Raw genomic sequence first — 18,689 nt, 5'->3', positions numbered from 1 at the left:
GGGGTCAAATGAGCTCATGCGTGCAAGCAACATGTAACAGTGCCTGATACCTAGTAGGTGCTCAGTACATGTTAATTTTCCTCACTGTATGCTATAAGCTTTGAAAGTGTTAACTCAAGGATAACAGGACTCCTTTTGTCTCTATCGTGGCTGACACCCAAGACATAAAGTGCGAACAACTACCATGTAACAAAGCTAGATGCTCCAGTGTTGAAGAAGGACTTGCAAAGTAAATGAAAAGCTTATTTTAGTCCATTAGCCCCTTTTCCATTTTGGGGGTTGCGTGTGGGATATGAATGCTCACTGATACTTCTTATGTTTTCCTACATTTCTTGGCCTACTTGCAGTTAGGTGTGGCCACGTGACCAGTTCTGATCAACAGGCTGTGAATGGATGGGACATCTGTCACTCCAGGCCAAAGCATAGAAGTGTGAGTGTGACTTTTACATGCATTCCTTTCCCCAGCCTTGGTGATCAGTGGCTGAACCACAAAGCTGGAGTTTCCTGGAACACTGGGTCATCTGAGGGAGCAGGAACCCCCCTTGGAAGACACCCAGGTTCTCAGCAGACTTTGCTTGAGAGTGGAATGCAGTTTTGCTAAGCTGCTGACACGATGGGGTTAATCTGTCATTGCAGCTTAATATGTCTAATAGAAAGGAGCATCTCGCAGGGCAGGAGAGGATCTCTTCAAGGGAGTTGTCGAAATATTGTAGAGTGTTCTTTCCCTTGCTCACGTGGGGACAGGCAGGTAGGTGCTTCTTTTTCAGGTCTACCCACTGAGAGGGGCTGCAAAGACCCCATGCAGAGAGCTTGGTGTATTCATCTGGGGACGATGAGGCAGGCAGACAATAGGATCCGGAGCAGGAAGTCTGAGGTGGGATGCTGCGTCCAGCTGGACAGCTGGTTGCCTTGGGTATAGGCTACACTTCCAGAGTCGGTGGGGCTAAGGATGGATGAAAATGGATGAAACAAGGTATGAACCGAGTAGGGGAGATCTGACATGGAGGTGCCTTAAAGGAGCTTTGCCCAAGATGGACACTTGATGGGCCATTAGGACCCAATGTAGCCACGCTGTATCTGGAGGGCTGCAGGGGATTGGGGCTAAAGAGGGACCCCAAAGAAGCCAGTTGGAGGAGATAGTGCCTACCTTTGGCCTCCGAAATACCTGTGCAAAAAAGGGGCCCATGAGGAAGAGTTGACCTTACCCTTCTGCCACAGCCGAAGGTAATCCTTTCCTGCCCTGAACTCTCCTCTGTCCCATCTCTGGCAGAAGCAGAGTTATCTTCTTGAGTTAAGAAGAGGGGGAGGTCTCTAGGTGGGGAAATGGAAAACATAGCCTTGACCCTTCTGGAGAAGAAGAAGCTCTCTTTGAAATGCATTGAGATTTTTGACTCTTGCTTGGGACTGACTAGTTTTATTATGAGAAAAGATTGGGCATCTAAAAGTAGATGATTTTCTTTTAATAATATAATGTTAACAGGAAAAATAAAAAAAAAAGTTAAAAAAAATTTTTTTTTTAAACGTTTATTTTTGAGACAGAGAGAGACAGAGCATGAACGGGGGAGGGGCAGAGAGAGGGAGACACAGAATCGGAAACAGGCTCCAGGCTCTGAGCCATCAGCCCAGAGCCCGACGCGGGGCTTGAACTCATGGACCACGAGATCGTGACCTGAGCTGAAGTCGGACGCTTAACCGACTGCGCCACCCAGGCGCCCCAAAAAAGTTTTTAATATAAGGAAGAATTAGTCCCACAAAGTAGGTTTGAAAGAGCAGAGGGGAGGGGTGCCTGGGTGAGGCAGTCGGTTGTGTCCAACTCTTGATTTCGACTCAGGTCACCATCTCAAGGTCATGGGATCGAGCCCTGCATGGAGCACTGACAGTGTGGAGCCTACTTAGGAATTCTCTCTTTCTCTCTCTCTCTCTGCCCCTCCCTGCTTGCATGTGCTCTCTCTCTCTCTCTCAAAATAAGCGAACTTAAGAAAAAAGAAAGAGAAGAGGGGAGAAAAATATTTCACTTATTGTTGTTATTGCTTTTCTGCATTCCTTCCCTGAAGATACGGTTTCATAAGCATCACGTAATCACACTATTGATTACATTAACACCAAAATACCCGAAACAGAATAGTAACCTGATATAATAGAGACATGTGTTTTCTTGAACAATATCATAGAAAATGAAACCGTGATATGTCATTCTCCAAAAATAATCTCCTAATAGGAAATAGGATACTGAGAGCCATGGGCTCATGAGCCTTCTGTACAGTGTCTCAAGACTCTTAAAAGAGTGTCTTAAAAAAAAAAAATCAATTAATTGGAATGCAAAACCGCTTGATAGAGCTCAGAGAAAAATTTAACAATAATTTTCCTAAATGCCTTTTATTGTCCACAGCAATAGAAACAGCAAAACTAGAGATTATACTCTGCAAACATGTTCTATGAAGAAACAAGTAATTACATTTTTATCAACTGCACTTCCTGCCTTTTTTTTTCAAATGGCCGTGTTTTATCCTGCTCTAAAATGTTTTACCTTATCTACTGCTGGCCTGCAAGAGCAGCAAATAGTGTGGTGATAAGCACAATAATTATGGACACTGTAGGCCCTGGAAGAGTTTCATGGCCGGAGTCAATGGGCAGCGTTATTATCTGAGGCCATCACACTGGGTTAAGTGTCTTTGAGGATGAATTTTCAGAGGATCTCAGTGTGTGTTCCATCTCATCAGGGGAGCCTAGTGGGAGGTGGTGGTGGATAATGGGTAAATGAAGAGGTTTGAACGTGGCTTTGTGAATGACTACCCCCCAAACAAGCCCCTCGTCTTCTCCCTGATGACTCTGTGATCTTGGGCATGTCCCTAACTTAACTAAGCCCCAAGTTTCTTCTGTATAATAATATTATTACCTACTGAGTATTACTCTGAGGGCCTGAAACTGTTAGAAGCCAGGGCACCTGGGTGGCTGGGTCGTTAAGCATCTGACTTCAGCTCAAGAAATGACCTCACGGTTCGTGAGCCCGAGTCCCCTTCGGGTGAGCCCCGCTTCTCTCTCTCCCTCTGTCTCTCTCCCTCTGCCCCTCCTGGGATTCTCTCTTTCTCTCTCTCTCTGCCCTCTCTCTGTCTCGCTCTCAAAAAAAAAATTGTTAGGAAACAATAATTAAGCAGAAGTATTTATTTGGGATCAAAGAGTTGCAATTTGGGGCACACAGACTTGGGTAGCAAGCAAATAGTTTCCCAGTAGGGAGCAAAAGTCAGGGGTTTTTAAAGACAAAAAGAAAATGTTTGTATATGCTCTCTACAAAGAATTTTGATTGCTGTTGATGGCAGAAAACGAATATTGGCTAAACAAAATTGATTGCTAAGACCATCACTCGGCAAGAGTCCCTTGCTACAGCAAGCTGCACATGTTTGTGCAGAATCACTGGAGTATTTGTGGTTTGGTCCCATTTAGAAGTTCATGGCTTCACCCAGTGAGGACCTGAGTAAGGCCACCTCCTTAATGGCCTCCTGGCTCCATTTACAATCGCTTGACATAAGCGACCCCATTTTATTTCACCTTTCACAGTAATAATACATGTAAGGCACTAACACAGTGCCAGGTAAATGGCCTGAAAAAAAAGAAACATTAGTAAAATAAAGAGAAGTATTTCAGGATGATGATACAGCGATATAGACCAGAGTTACAAAAGAACAGATGTTACGAAAAGGATAAAACTATAATGATAAATGATGATTGGATAGCTGTAAAAGACAATGATAAAACACAACGTAGAATTATAGAATTAGAATTATAACCAAATGGGCTTATATTGCACTTCAGATATATACATTTTTGTTTTCTCTTGCGGATGTGTTTTAGAGCAACGATAGGCCTGATATTCCCTTTTAAAATTCAGGAAAGAAAAATATTTAAACCATTTCAGACTGTTCTTCCTACAATAATATACACGGAGCACTTCGCACATTACAACACTGTGTCCACCTCAATGAAGATTGTATTGTGTACCCTCAATGAAGATTGTTGTGGTCTGCCTGGCTCTGGTGAGAGGATTCTCACTAACAGCTTTCCTGACAGTCCCGTCCAACTGTGCTATTGGCTCTTGAGCTGTATTTGAATTACCTTAAAATAGTTGGGACATGCTTCTCTGAACAGGGAACTGATTGCTCCATAGGGACTACTTTATCTAGAAATACAAGTACATTTATTAATCTCTCTCTTGCTTGCATACGAAGATGGCAGGTGATTGCTCTTTGCAGATGGAACAGCATGTTTTAACTTAATGGAAAGATTGCAGAATCTTAGGAATATCCAACCTGCGGCTTGCTAATTACTGAGCCCGTGCATCCTGGGTTTGTTTGTGTGGCTGTTGCCTATAGAATTGGACGCTGTCTGCAGCTCTGAGCATCGCCTGGGGCAGTGCTGTGTGTGCGTGTGTGTGTGTGTGTGTGGGGGGGGGGGGGGTGGGGCTGGGGCTGGGGAGGGGTTGACTTTCTTTTCCTCCTTCTCTCCCTCCCTTCCTTCCTCCCTTCCTCCCTTCCACTCTTTCTCTCCCTCTCTCTCTTTCTCTCCCTCTCTTTTTCTCTCCCTTTCTTTCTCTCTCTCCTTCTCTTCCTCTCTCTCTCCCCCATCCCTTTGTCTCTTTCTTTCTTTCTTTCTTTCTTTCTTTCTTTCTTTCTTTCTCTATTGGCTATTCTTTTGAGGCCCTCCTGGTCAAGGTCAAAGAAAACGGAAAACACAAGGGTCAGTAACCCAGGAGGCTGATCTGCATTTGTGCTTAGGTGTCGCCCATTCAGGTGTTCTCTGGCCTACAGATTATTTAGAACTTTCTTTTTTTCTGTCCTTCCCTAGATGGGGTGCCGTCTGGCCTTCCCCTATGGGTGTTATTTTTCAGACAGCGACAGTGATAAATAATAAACAGAAACCACTCATTTTCTTCCTGCTAGTAAAGCTCGTGAAGGCACACGTGTGGTCGCGTGGTCGTGGTACCCTTCTCTTTTCTCGTTTGTCTGCTTTTGCTTTCATCTGCGGCTCTGTGTTTATGGCATTAGTCACCTGCCGGAGATATTTTCCTTTTGTTTTCCTCCCATTGTAAAAGTAAAATGCCAATTTCAGACTACTTGAAACTTCTGAAAACAAGTAAGATAAAACACTATTTTGAAATCTTACCACCGAGAGATACTAGCTACTTACGCTTTGTTGTGTTTCTGTTTTAGCTTGACCTTGTCTACATACAGTGGAAATCATACTACATATTGAGTTTTATGTCTTGTTTTTTTTTTCACTTAACATTATATTGTGAGCATTTCCTTATACCAATAACCATTTTTCAAAACTTTAATGGCCAATAATGTTCCATTGTATGGATGTTTCTGATTTATTTAACCTTTCCCTTTGGTTGTATCTAATTTCTCAGTGTCATAGATAATGCTGCCATGAACATCTTCCCCCATAAATCTTTGCTGGCCTCGCAGAGGTTGGGATACACAGTGCTAATCGCTTTCCAGAGAGTTTGTATGCATTTATGGTCCCTCCCTGGTGTGTCAGAGTATCATCGACTCCCTCTATTGCCGCAAAGTATTACATCTTACTGAACATTTTAGAACAAGGAAATGGCATTCCACTGTTATCCTAATATACATTGCTTTGATAATCAAGGTTTCTTCTGTTTTCCAAAGTTTGCGTTACGCGAAGTTGCTTTTACAAAACATGGGCCCCTGTTTTTACTCACTGAAAGAAATCCAAAGGGGATTTGTGCTTTTACAGAAAAGGCTGAGAGCAGAAATCGTGTTCAGTGTTTGTTCTGCAGCAAGCAGAGCCGTTACAGAGACGGCGTGCACCCCACGCAGTGACAGTGACCCCAAGCTCATCCCGGGGGTACACTCGGCATCTCAGCATCAAGCTGCCAGAGCTTGGGACATGTTCTGTGAGCATCTGTGCTCTACCTGGATTTATTTTGTGTGTCCATTATCAAGATGTGTCCCAAGGTATCAGAAAAGCCTAAGAGAGGTTATTTTTGGGGTCTGGGAATGCTCAAAAATTTTTAATTCAAGTGAATGGTAATTCCTTCTTCCCTTAACGCCACTTTGGCTTATGGAAGATTTCGTAGGAGCACTGCAGTTTCAGATAGCAGGGGAAATCTGTCGTATAATCTGTATGACCCGCTCTCCTTACTCAGCGTGCAAATGTAATGACACTGCTGTAAGTCCCGCAAAGGATCATTGAAGCATTTGTAGCCAATATTAATAGGGAGTTCGGTATGTGCCTCTGGAGATCTCCCACTCTCACCCCCACCTCTGCCTCATCTGGGAATCCACAGGGTGAAATTTGTCTGATTTCCAAATATTGGGGAATAAGATAATTGGAGGGTTTGATCAGCACCTTCTGCCAGAGGCTGTCAAGCGTGCCTCTCCTGAAGACTGTGCAGTTCAGGTCCTTATCTGTGTGTCCCACGCGGGCTTGCTGCTTATTTCCAAGCTCAGCCATTGCACAAGGTTGTTTGGGTTGGAGGTGAGGGTTATGCTTATGGTGCTGTCCCCTGCCACCCCAGATCTGGCCCTGCTTCATGTCTGGGCCATTTGATGCCTCCTGCCTTCCTTTGAGATCCCTTTGGTGCCCTCCGTATCCTTTCCTCTTGCTGCCCTTAAAGGCCTGGAATGGCCCACTGCAGCCAAGGTGCTGGTTTGGAATCTGGGAGCAGGAGCAGGGCTATGATCTCCTGGTCTCCTAATGCAAACAGACCCGTGGCTCCCAGGGGATCTGCCTGCCAGGGAGCAGAAGCTCTTTCAAAGCAGGAGTATGAGAGTCCACTGGGATCTGACTGCCTGAATTTGAATCCCGGTTTTATCGTTTTCGAGCTGATTAATCTTGTGCAATTTGCTTCATCTCAAAACTCAATCTCCTCATCTGTGAAATAGGGTTTATTTGAGTACCTTCCTTTTAGGATCCTGGGGAGGACCATGAGAGAATCCAAGTGAAGCATATAGCGTAGTTGTTAGAAAAGAGATACTCAGTAAAAGTTAGCCACAAAGTTATTATGCTACATAAAACTCCGAAGGTCCCATTACACCAAAATGGAAGTTTTGCCACAAGGGGCTTTCTTTTCCTTTGTGTGAAAAACTGCTGGAAACTTATTTCCTGTTAGAAAAAAAAAAAACAAAGGAATAAACTTGCTCCAAAAATATCTGTCCGAACCGCATTGATTAGTAAGGTTAACATTTTCTCCTCCCAACTATATTTGCTGTATTTATTTGCTCTTTGGTGAATTGTGAGTCAACACATTTCTTGTGTTCCGCTTCCTTTTTCTTTTTTACAAACATTTATTTTTTTAAATTTTATCTTTTATAAAACTTACTAATTTATTTTGAGAGAGAGAGAGAGGGAGAGAGAGAATCCCAAGCAGGCTTCGTGTTGCCAGCAGAGACCCCGATGTGCGGCTCGAGCCCATGAACCGTGAGACCATGACCTGAGCAAAAACCAAGAGTCAGACACTTAACCGACTGAGCCACCAGGCGCCCCTGCTCCCTTTTTATTTTTAATTAAACTTTTATCTTGAGATAACTATTTTCATATGCAATAATAAAAACTGATAGAGCTTCTATGTAACTGTTACCCCAGTTTCCTAAGCATACGTGTGTGTGTGTGTGTGTGTGTGTGTGTGTGAGTTGTCCTGGTCTTTCTCTCTGTTGTTCAGATTGTATCATTTCTACCCTCAAGGTCACTAATGCTTCTGTTGTCTACACCATGCTATTGAGTTAATAGGTTATTGTACTTTTCAGTTCTAAGGCTTCCATCCGATTCTTATTTATACCTTCTGGTTCTTTGCTGAGATTTTCTGTTTCTTTGTTGAGACTTTCCGTTTTTTCATTTGTGTCACACATGTTCTTAATGGCTCACTGGGACGTTATTTGATGGCCGATTTAACATCTCTGTCAGATCATTCTAACATCTCTGTGTTGGTGTCCACTTTTTTTTTTTCCGCATTCAAGTTGAGGTTCTCTTGGTTCCTTGTATGATGAGTGAGTTTTGCTTAAAACCTGGACATTTGGGTATTACGTTATGAGACTCTGGGCCTTCGACCTTCTGTTTCAGTTTCAGCTGGCCTTTGTGTCATGGCTCCGTTGGAGGAGCAGGGGTCACGCCTCACTACTTCCCCTGGGCCGGTGGGCATCCCAGTTTCTCCTTCACTCTCTGTTGACACCCGAGGGTGCTGGCGTTCCCCCCTACTGTTGGGGTGGGTGGGAGAGCTGGCTCCCCATAAGGACTTTATCCCTCCCTTGTCCGGGAGGGCAGGGGTGCCTTGCCACTGCCCCCCACGTGGCCTCCACTGGGGCGGGGAGTGCAGGGTGACCTCATTAGCACTGGGTGGTGAGGAAAGCCCTGCCTCTCCCTGAGGCCACTTCTGATCCCCCAGCATGGAGGGAAGGCTGGCACATTACTTGGTGCTATGGTACTAGAGTGTTCCCACGTGGCCTCCATAAGGTTGGAAGACTGCCCACTGCATACCTGTAACTGCTGGCTTGAAAGTCCAGCTCCCAACTCCACTTTTTCTGATGTCATTCTGTTGGAGGAGTGTAGAGCACCTCATTACAGTCCAAAAAAAAGTGCAAGTCTCATCTCCTTACCTGGTTTTTGCTGGCATGGAAGGGGTCGAGCCATAGTTTTATCTGTGATGCTTATTTGGAGGGAATAATTTTTATTTAACAGTTATCTGCCTTGCTAGGGTACTCTTGGCTTGATCTTTTTTACTAGAGAAAGCAGACGCTCTGGGGGGCTTTTTAAAGTCTGCATTCATTGGCATTTCCAGAATGCTGGCTTTCTCAGCTCCAAGTCTGGGAAAACCCAGGGAACTAGCTACCACAGGTTCCCGGCTGCTCTGCCTTCTTCTCTCCACCTTGCACGGTCTTGTTTGCTTTATGTATAATGTGCAGGGCTTTTCGTGTATTTAGTGGGAGGATGAGGGAACTGTACATGTATTACATCTTCTCTTTGCTGCCTTAAAAAAAGTAAGGTCTCGGGGCACCTCGGTGGCTAGGTTGGTTGAGTGTCCTACTTTTGATTTGGGCTCAGGTCATGATCCCAGGGTCGTGGGATCGAGCCCTGCATCGGGCTCTGGGCTGAGTGTGGAGCCTGCTTAATATCCTCTCTCTCTCTCTCTCTCTCTTTTTCTCCCTGCCCCTCTCCCTGCTTGCAATTCCTTTCTCTTTAAAATAAGGTCTTATTGGGGCGCCTGGGTGGTGCAGTCGGTTAAGCGTCCGACTTCAGCCAGGTCACGATCTTGCGGTCCGTGAGTTTGAGCCCCGCGTCGGGCTCTGGGCGGATGGCTCGGAGCCTGGAGCCTGTTTCCGATTCTGTGTCTCCCTCTCTCTCTGCCCCTCCCCCGTTCATGCTCTGTCTCTCTCTGTCCCAAAAATAAATAAAAATTAAAAAAAAAAATAAGGTCTTATTGTTTTTCTTGTAAACTTTTTATAAGTATATATTAAAAATATCAGCCTTTTGAATGTCAGAACTGTAAAAATTTATCTTCCTATTTGTGGTTACGTGTATGCTTTCTGAAGACCTGTGCCCCATTCTGTTGGACACTTAGAAAAATCATACTGATGATGGTGGTGAAGGGGATGATGAGGAAGCCGAAAGTATTGGCTGAAATGAAGTGCTTAGTGGAGCGCCTGGGTGGCTCAGTCCATTGAGCGTCCGACACTAGCCCAGGTCATGATCTTGTGGTTCACAAGTTCAAGCCCCATTGTTGGACTCTGTGCTGACAGCTTGCAGCCTGGAGCCTGCTTTGGATCCTGTGTCTCCCTCTCTCTCTGCTCCTCCCCTTTTCTCTCTTTCTCTCTCTCAAAAAAAAAAAAATAAGCATTAAAAAAATTAAAAATAAATGAAGTGCTTAGATCTTTGGCCAAGTGAGTTATCTAGGCTGTGTCTTGTTGCCATGGATAACTGAGCATTCGTTTCAGGAGGGTGAAACTTCAATAGCAGATTTAAGGCTTGCCTGCCCCTGGCCTTGAATAAGATGTGGGGCGCTCAGGGGGCCGAGCAGGAGACGGCTGGCAGCAGGAATGCCTTGTGTCTTGCTGGGCTGGGGAAGTTCCTGTTAGCGATCCATGGGGACTGTGCTGAAGAACCTGAGTGAGGCCTTAATGCTGTGGACATTTAAAGCTGCAGCGGACAGCGTGGCAAAATGATGGAGACCTGCTCTTTATGTCTCAGATGCTGCCAAGATGAGATCCTCTTGGGACTCAGTGACTCTGGGGTCTTGATATACAGGGTTCGTCCAGGTAACCACTGGACTTTCTGCTGTCCGTAATCAGGGGAAGCCCTTAGGAAAACTCTGACCCTTGGGATGATGGTTTTGGGAGATTCCATTCCATTTTTGCCCTTCATTCATTTATTCACTCATTGAACCATCCATTCTGTTGTTCATTCACTTGTTAAATTACTACACCATTTTTGAGAGGCGCGGGGAAAACGGGAATGAAAATTATTCTTTTTCCTGATAGAATGGTAGTCAGTAGGGAAGACATTGACCATTGTATTTAGGGTCGTGATGGAGAGAGGCACACGATCATCCTGGAGCTGAATCTTGTGGGGGAAAGGAGTTAGCCAAGTAAAGACAGGGCAGGGCAGGAGGGAGGCTGACCTCCCTGCAGAGGGTTGTGGTTGCAGAAGGGTAGGACCGCGGCGTAAGAAACACAGGCTGCGTGGGAGGAGGGACTGGAGAGGCCCAGGGGATTGGTGACAGGCTCCCAAGCCTAAATTTCAGGCTTAAAGCCAATGGGCAAGCATGGAGAGTTTTTATGCAGAATAGAAGTGCCATCTGCCAGAAAGCTCATTCTATCACTCACTGGCTACTTCCGCCTTGGAGGATCTCGTATGTTCATTTGTACTAAGATATTGGTGACTTCGTATGACCCTAAGAGCAGCGTTTGGATGTCGTGGTTGTTGTAAACGAGGACCGAGAGAACGGAGGACAGCTCCAGTTGTGTGGTACAGTCCTCAAACCATGCCATGCAGGCCAACATACATTTGCCAGTGTTTACGGCCTGCTGGCCCTTCTTTCTTATAACCCACATGTAACCAAGAGCTCTTACCACTTAAATTCTTTTCCAGCCATCTATTTATGTAAACAACAGGAAGAGCCTTTCTTTTGAGTTGTAAAGATTGTTCTGAATAAGAAAATAGCTGCTTTGCAGTGTTTTGAAGAAAGGATAGGAGCGGATGGCAAAAGAGGGGAAAGTGAAGGCCACTGCCTAGTCATTTCGTCCCTCTCGGATCAGAAATTATTAAAATGTAAAGGAAACCTTGAAACATTCAGACCAGCAAACAGGGGAAATCAAAGGACAAAGGGTGGTTGAGACTTAACTGGTAAGTTTGGGGAGGAGTGGAAAGTGGGGGGACTATTTGCTGTCCCCAGGAAATGATATTGCTTTCATCAGAAGGAAGAAAAAAATAAGTTCTCTGGTTTCCTATGTCCCGAGGCTGAGTTTAATTAAGGCAAGAAAGGGCAGAGCGAAGTGATAAATAAAACAAAACCTAGATCTGTAGGAAACTGCCCTAGAGAAGTTAGATGAGTGTGGGGCCGGTAATCATCATTACATGAGGGATGAGATCTGTCAAGGATAGGGGATGTCATGCGGACAATATAATGAAGCGCCATATGGGAGGAGATAGTAAAATGCAAGCACCTTTTATAATAGCAGAGCTAAGATGCAGGGGTGCATGTGTGAGCGCCGGTTCTCTGGAGTTTGACAAAACGGATCCTGGATGTCTTCCTTTTTATCAACCTGGGGGATAGAACCTGTGGTACCCTCAAGGTGATGTCCTTGGCCCAGCGCCACTTAAAAGGTTTATTGGAGATACGACAAGGGAACAGAGTGACGGGTGATTTGTATAATAAGGATCGCGTTGCAAATGACCTTGGGGGAAACAAAAATGGGGGCAGAAACATAACCGAAGGCAATGAGAATACCTGGAGCAAATAAAAAGCCAAGTCATCAAATGCAGGATGGCAGACCCAGATTTGCAACTTTTGGGCAGCGTGACCATGGCGGGTCACAACTTTGCCGCTTATCAGTAGTCAGCAAATGGGCTTAAAGTGCACCTCCTTCATTTTAGGTATTGCTAAAAGGATCGAATGAATTATTATGTGTAAGGCATTTAAACAGCACCTGACACGTGGAAAATGCAGTATACTAAAAAATTAAAAAACAAAACAAAACTGTTGTGACCAGGATTGTCTGCCCGAGTACTGGGGTGTCTGGGGACTTAATATGAGGTGGTATAAAAAATAAGAAAATATCATTGGGTAGTTATGAGCCAATTTGTAGAAGGGTCTAGAGCCAAGGCGGTGAGAGATCAACATTAGCCTCCACTGGAGGGTGGAGAGGATCAGGGTCAGAGATGGGAGCCTGAACCATGAGTCAGCGTGGGCTGGAGAAGGCGCGGAATCAGAGTCAAGGTGGGTCCAGCCAAGGTCAGTATGGGAGCTCTGAGTAGGCAGGGATTTGTGTCACTTTCGCTCAATGCCATGAACCGGTGCCTAGAACACTGCCTGCCACATAGCTTGCCCTCTCTAAGTATTTGTTGAATGAGTGATTGAAGTCTTGAGTGGACCATGGACATGTGGGCTTGGTATAAAGGAACAGAATCAGAATGGACAACTGTTGTAGGGAAGCCACCTCAAAGACCAAGGTAACCTAGCGGTATGGGTTCTCTAGGGTGTTCAGAATTAGTAAGTCCTGAAGCTGAGATGGTAGAAGAAACCAAAGGTAGGATTAAAGCAATGGAAAATAACACTTTCGTAGAAATGAAGCATAACTCGAGCACCCAGAAATATTGAGCTAGCATAAGGGAAACTGAGGAGTTTCAATTGGTGTCTCTCTCTCTCTTCCTCTTTCTCTCCTCTTTCCATTTGGCTCCTGTCTTTCATCTATCCTGACGCACAGGATGTAGTGGCCACCTGATTTTTCTCTCTTCTATGGACAGAGCTAGGACATAGTCAAGTGAGCTTGAGGAGGAGCTGAGAGATTTCGGTTACTTTCAGATTTCAGCAGCTTTACAGAGGCATTTGTTATTAGTAAAGAGTGCTCAATCCTAAAATCTCCCAGTCACGGAGGCAGGTGGAGAAACCTGCTGGTTTGAGAGATCTCTGCCAGGAGCATAAATTCTCCACTCTCTGGAATGCCCTGTGATCTCACATGGAGAAGAATGGACAAGAAAAAAAAACCCAGCTCATGAGGACCCTCTGCCTGGGAGGATGTGGAAATAAGAACAGCCTCAAAGATTCAGTCTTGCAAAGTAGAAACAGGGTGATGTGAAGGAAGGGAGGAAGTTCAAAGACCAGGTCGAGGCAAATGACAGCCTTCTCTTTCCAAGTGTGCGTGTGTGTGTGTGTGTGTGTGCGCGCCTGTCAACAACAATAAAAAAAGGGGTCTATGTTTTCAAATGCTGCTAAAGTGCTTGGAGATCCTCAGTTTCTGGGTTTCCATGGAAACATGAGAGGCTGTCTCAGAAACAAATGGCAGGATACCGGGGAAAAGGGCACAGATAGTCACAGCTAATATCTTTTTGTAATCTACCTATTTTTGTACATTTGTGAGGACAAGCAAGCCAGAAGAGTGATCAAAATACTCAGAAATATTTTAATGGTTATTAAAAAAAAAGGGCATCGGTCACTCGGCTTTTGTTTCACAGAGCTTTCTCACAATACAGAGGTTATTTCCAAGATTCCTTCTTTGATTTCTTACTTTACTTCAGCTTGTGTACCAACCAATTCTTATTAAATATTTATGGACAAGATTAAAGACTTTATAAAACTTAGCAGCTGGCAGCTGTCCTCGCCTAAAGGATAAAGCAGAGAGTTTTCATTTTAATTGGATAACTATGTGACCGAAATATCTAACCCTCAAGGGAAGTACAAGAATTAAAATATGTAAAGCAATTTTTAAAAGAGAAAAGTGCCTTTTACATTTTGTAGTGTTTATTTCCTTGGGTGGTTCCTTGTGAAGGTGAAGTTTCAGTGTTGCCTTTTACCGTTTCCTGAGGTTGAATGCTTCTGAGGGTTTCCTAATAAAATTCAGGTGGTAAACACACAATTTTGGTCCTTGTTGTGACACCAAAATCACTCATCCTATCTCACTTCTCAGGATCTTTAACACAGCTCTCTCATGACTGAGTTATAAAATGACAGAGTAAACGAAAAATCCAGGGGGTGGAGGAATCTGCTAAACTGACTCTGACATTGTGGCAAACAGCAGTTGAAAAAAAAAGTGATTTTTCTATTTTCAAGCCAGTAACTGCCGGATGTGTAATAGCCATGCTCTTTCTATTGAGCTACTTTGTTGTTGTTGTTGTTTTAGAGACAGGGAGAGAGAGAGAGTGAGTGAACTGGGAGAGGGGCAGAGGGAGAGAGAGAAAGGATCTTAAGCAGACTCCACACTCAGTACAGAGCCTGACATGGGGCTCTATCCTGGGATCCTAGGATCATGACCTGAGCTGAAATCAAGAGTCAGACACTCAACTGACCGAGCCACCCAGGCATCCCTCTTTCGTGCTTCTTCTTCTTTTTTTTAATGTTTATTTATGTTTGAGAGACAGAGAGAGACAGAGCACAAGTGGGGAAGGAGCAGAGAGAGAGGGAGACATAGAATCTGAAGCAGGCTCCAGGCTCTGAGCTGTTGTCACAGAGCCTGACACGGGGCTCGAACCCACGAACCGCGAGATCATAACCTGAGCCGAAGTTGGCGCTTAAGCCACTGAGCCACCCAGGTGCCCCTCTATTGTGCTTCTTCTATGGATCTGAAAGACCCCGCTGGTCCTGGACAAGTCACTTTTTCTCAGCTGCAACATACAGGGGTTGGAGAAAATATTTCCTGAGATTTTTTGAAGGCCCGAGTGTCTCCGTCAGGATTGACGAGCAAAGGATCACGGGCCAAATCCTGTCTCTTGCCTGTTTCTGTATAGCCCCGCAAGTTAAGAACGACTTTTTACCTTTTAAATGGTTGGGTTGTTTGAATTAGGTTTTTAATTTTAATTCCAGTATAGTTAACATACAGTGATATGTTAGTTTCAGGTGTACGATATAGTGATTCAACAATTCTATACATTACTCAGTGCTCATCATAAATGTACTTTTAACCCTCTTCACCTATTTCATCCGTACCCTTTCCCACCTCTGCTCTGGTAACCATCAGTTTGTTCTCTATGGCTAAGAGTCTGTTTTTTGGTTTCTCTCTCTCTCTCTCTCCCTCTCCCTCTCTTTTCCTTTGTTCACTTGTTCTGTGTCTTGAATTCCACATATGAGTGAAATCATATGGCATTTGGGGGAAAAAACTCAAAAGAAGATTAATATTTTGTGATACATAAAAATGATATGAAATTTAAATTTTTGTGTCTATAAATAAAGTTTTATTGCAATCCAGCCCAGCTCATTCATTTATGTATTGTCTATGGCTGCTTTCGTACCCCCATGACACAGTGGCATACTTGGGACACAGTCTCTATGGTCCACGGAGCCTAAAATATTTACTATATGGTCTTTGGAGAAAGAGGTTCCCAGCCTCTAGCTAAAGGATTCCGAATCAATTTGAGAGAATAAGTAAAGCCATCTTTTTGTTTGTTTGTTTGAATGGTAATGTTCTTAGCAGAACTGATTGTGTTTGGACAGCGTTTTTGTTAAGTTTTTTCTTTGTTATTAAAGGGGAAAAATGTAGCTTTCTTCAAATAAACCAGGTAGCTTATCAACATGAATCAATGCCTCTGGGTAATTTTTCCTTTCTCAGCTTCACATGGGTAAAGTTAGCGACAGTTCTCAAGGAGTGAGGTAGATATCTAATGTAATGGATGGACCAAAGGTTCCAAGATTACTTTCTCTTGAGTCTTCCTATTTACAAGTTCTCATATCTGAGCCCTGAGAAAACACTCTTGCCTGGCCAAAATGCAAATGAAATCTGCTACTAGCAGGATTGGAGAGTTAACATTTATTGATTCCCTGCTTTGTGCCAGCAACTGCGTGCATTATTTTATCTAGTCCTAATAACAGCCTCATCTCCCAGGATGGGGGGCCGGGACACAGAGAGGTTAAGCCAGCTAGTAAGTGGACAAGAACAGATTTGAGCCTACATGTGTGTCTGATTTCAGGACTCATATTCTTTCTTCTTCTTTTTTTTAATGTTTATTCATTTTTGAGAGAGAGAGAGAGAGAGCGAGAGAGAGCAGGGGAGGGGCAGAGAGAGAGGGAGACACAGGACTTGAAACAGGCTCCAAGCTCTGCGCTGTCAGCCCAGAGCCCAATGCAGGGTGTCATGGACTGTGAGATCATGACCTGAGCCGAAGTCGGATGCTTAACCTACTGTGCCACCCAGGTGCCCCTGGGGCTCATGTTCCTCTGGGACTCATGTTCTTATAAAGTCAGTTTAAGATTTACAAGGAGGACTCTCTTTTCTCAGTAAGGAAGTCACCCAAAGAAACAAAAAATAAGATAAGAAGACCTACATTTAGATCACAGAAATGTTCAAGAACATCTGTAGATCACTTTGGATATGTCGCCTAAAGCCATTGCTGGCAAAAACTCTTCCTAAACTTCTGGTCTCTGTTTTCAATCATCAGAGCTCTCCTTTATGATATTTTGTTTGTTTGGTTGTTGATGTCCCACCTGTCTTTAAGGTTTAGCTCCAAGAATGCAGAATGGAGCCAGGAGCCTTGACACCGTGGCTGGCCATCCATCACCAAGGGCCACCTCCTCCATGGGATGTTAGGAATCTTCCTATCCCTGCAGATTACATCTTCCTTGGAACCTCCAGTCTGTACATTCCTTAGACTCGACATTCTGCCTTGGGGACCTCACTATATTATACACTTTTTGAGGTCAGGGATGCTGTCTTAGACCTTCCTGCTCCTGTAGCACCAAGCTTGGTGCTTCATGAAGGCCATGAGTGTTTGTTTGGAAGGATTACACGGGAAAAAATTTTATTCTAGCAGTTTACTGCCTCACCGGTTTTCTGAGTGCCCACTGTATCCTGAAGCCAAGAACACACTGAATGAACGCAAGGTGTTTTGTGCTCATTTCAACAAAAAAAAGGATGATTTGAGCTGAGAGGTGACATCTAGGCACAGTATTTTTGAGGAAGGTCCTTGTGTTTACTGAGAAGAAAGCCTCTCTGTGTTACTCACACAGGTGGGTCTTCTTACTCTGACCTGCCCCATGACATGCTGGCCTTCCTGCTAGAACTGATAACAGTATCATTCCTTGCTCGCTCCAGTTCCAGCTTTCCAGATGGATGTGATGTCCACCCAGCCTCTAGGAAGCTGCAAGGAAACAGAGCCTAGGGGGAAAGAGTACATGCTCTGGAGTCCATAGCTTTGGGTTTTCAGCTGCCATTCTGTCAGTAAAAGCCGTGCAGCCTCAGGCATTCACTTACGTTCTCTGGACCTCAGTTTCCTCATTTGTAAAATACAACTAATACTAGCACTTACCTCAGAGGGTGGTCTTTTTCTTTTCTCAATGTTTATTTAATTTTGAGAGAAAGAGAGAGAGCAAGTGGGGCAGGGGCAGAGTTGGGGGTGGGGCAGTGGACAGAAGATCAGAAGCAGGCTCTGTGCCTTCAGCAGTGAACCTGATGCAGGGCTTGAACCCACGAACTGTGAGATCATGACCTGGGCCGACGTCTGATGCTCAACTGACTGAGCCACCTCAGAGAGCTGTCTTGAGAATTAGATGGGAAAATGCATCTCATGCACTTCTATGACAGCAATCATCCTTATGATGCTGTCATATAACATGAGAGCCACCCAAGTGTGGGTGCGATTTGGTAAGAGGAGTGCTTGTCAGCTCAACAGTTGACATTTTGGTTTACTCGTTGGGTGGCTAATGTAGACATTTGAGAAGGAAGAGATACAGGAGAAAATGTGACAAGGCCTATTTCCCCTCCTTTCTCTCCCCCCCTTCCCTGTCCCTACTTCTGCCCCTATATTGGGGGGAGTGGCATAGAATCTTCCTTTTATTTCTTCAGGGAAGAAGAAAAACCTTTGCCATATTGGGGAGAGCCATTTTAGGCATATACATCTGTGGCAATCTGTACCCGTGCTGGGTGGATGAACAAATGTTCCTGAGCTTCCCAAGCTGCACAGGGTGGGGAATGGGTGCTGTCACAGTCTTCCTCCCTGATCTCCACCCCAGGTACGGGGTGGGCCAGGAGGCTGGGCGGGAGATGCCTGTTCTCTCCATCCGGGCTCTAGGCATAGAACGATAATGCAAACAGTTAGAAGATTGCTATGTGCCAAACATTGTTCCAAGAACTTTATAGATATTATCCCATTTAACACTTGCAACCATGCCCATTTTAGAGAGAAGAAAATGAATTATACAGCTGGCAGAGCCAAGAATTAAACCCAAGCCATCTGATTTCATAAGCCAAGCAAGACAAACCTGAGTGGCTTGGTGTTTTTCAGCTACCAACAGCTTGTTCCAAAATCTCTGGCAAAAACATTTGTAGCCTTCAATGATATACTTTTGACTCGGGTGCTGTAGTTCCGATCCCCCAGCTTTGTTTTCTTAGGGAAAAAATATCCAGTTGAGAAAAGATCATACTTGGGAGTCATTTAAAAATGAATTTGATAGCTGTAATGGTGGTTTAGAAATAAAACCCTTTCTCACTTCGTGCTTCTGGAATCTTTATTTCTGAGTGCGGGGTGGTGGGGGA

This window comes from Prionailurus viverrinus, chromosome C1 (genome assembly GCF_022837055.1).
Source record: "Prionailurus viverrinus isolate Anna chromosome C1, UM_Priviv_1.0, whole genome shotgun sequence".
NCBI lineage: Eukaryota > Metazoa > Chordata > Mammalia > Carnivora > Felidae > Prionailurus > Prionailurus viverrinus.
Note: the sequence above shows the minus strand (reverse complement) of the source record.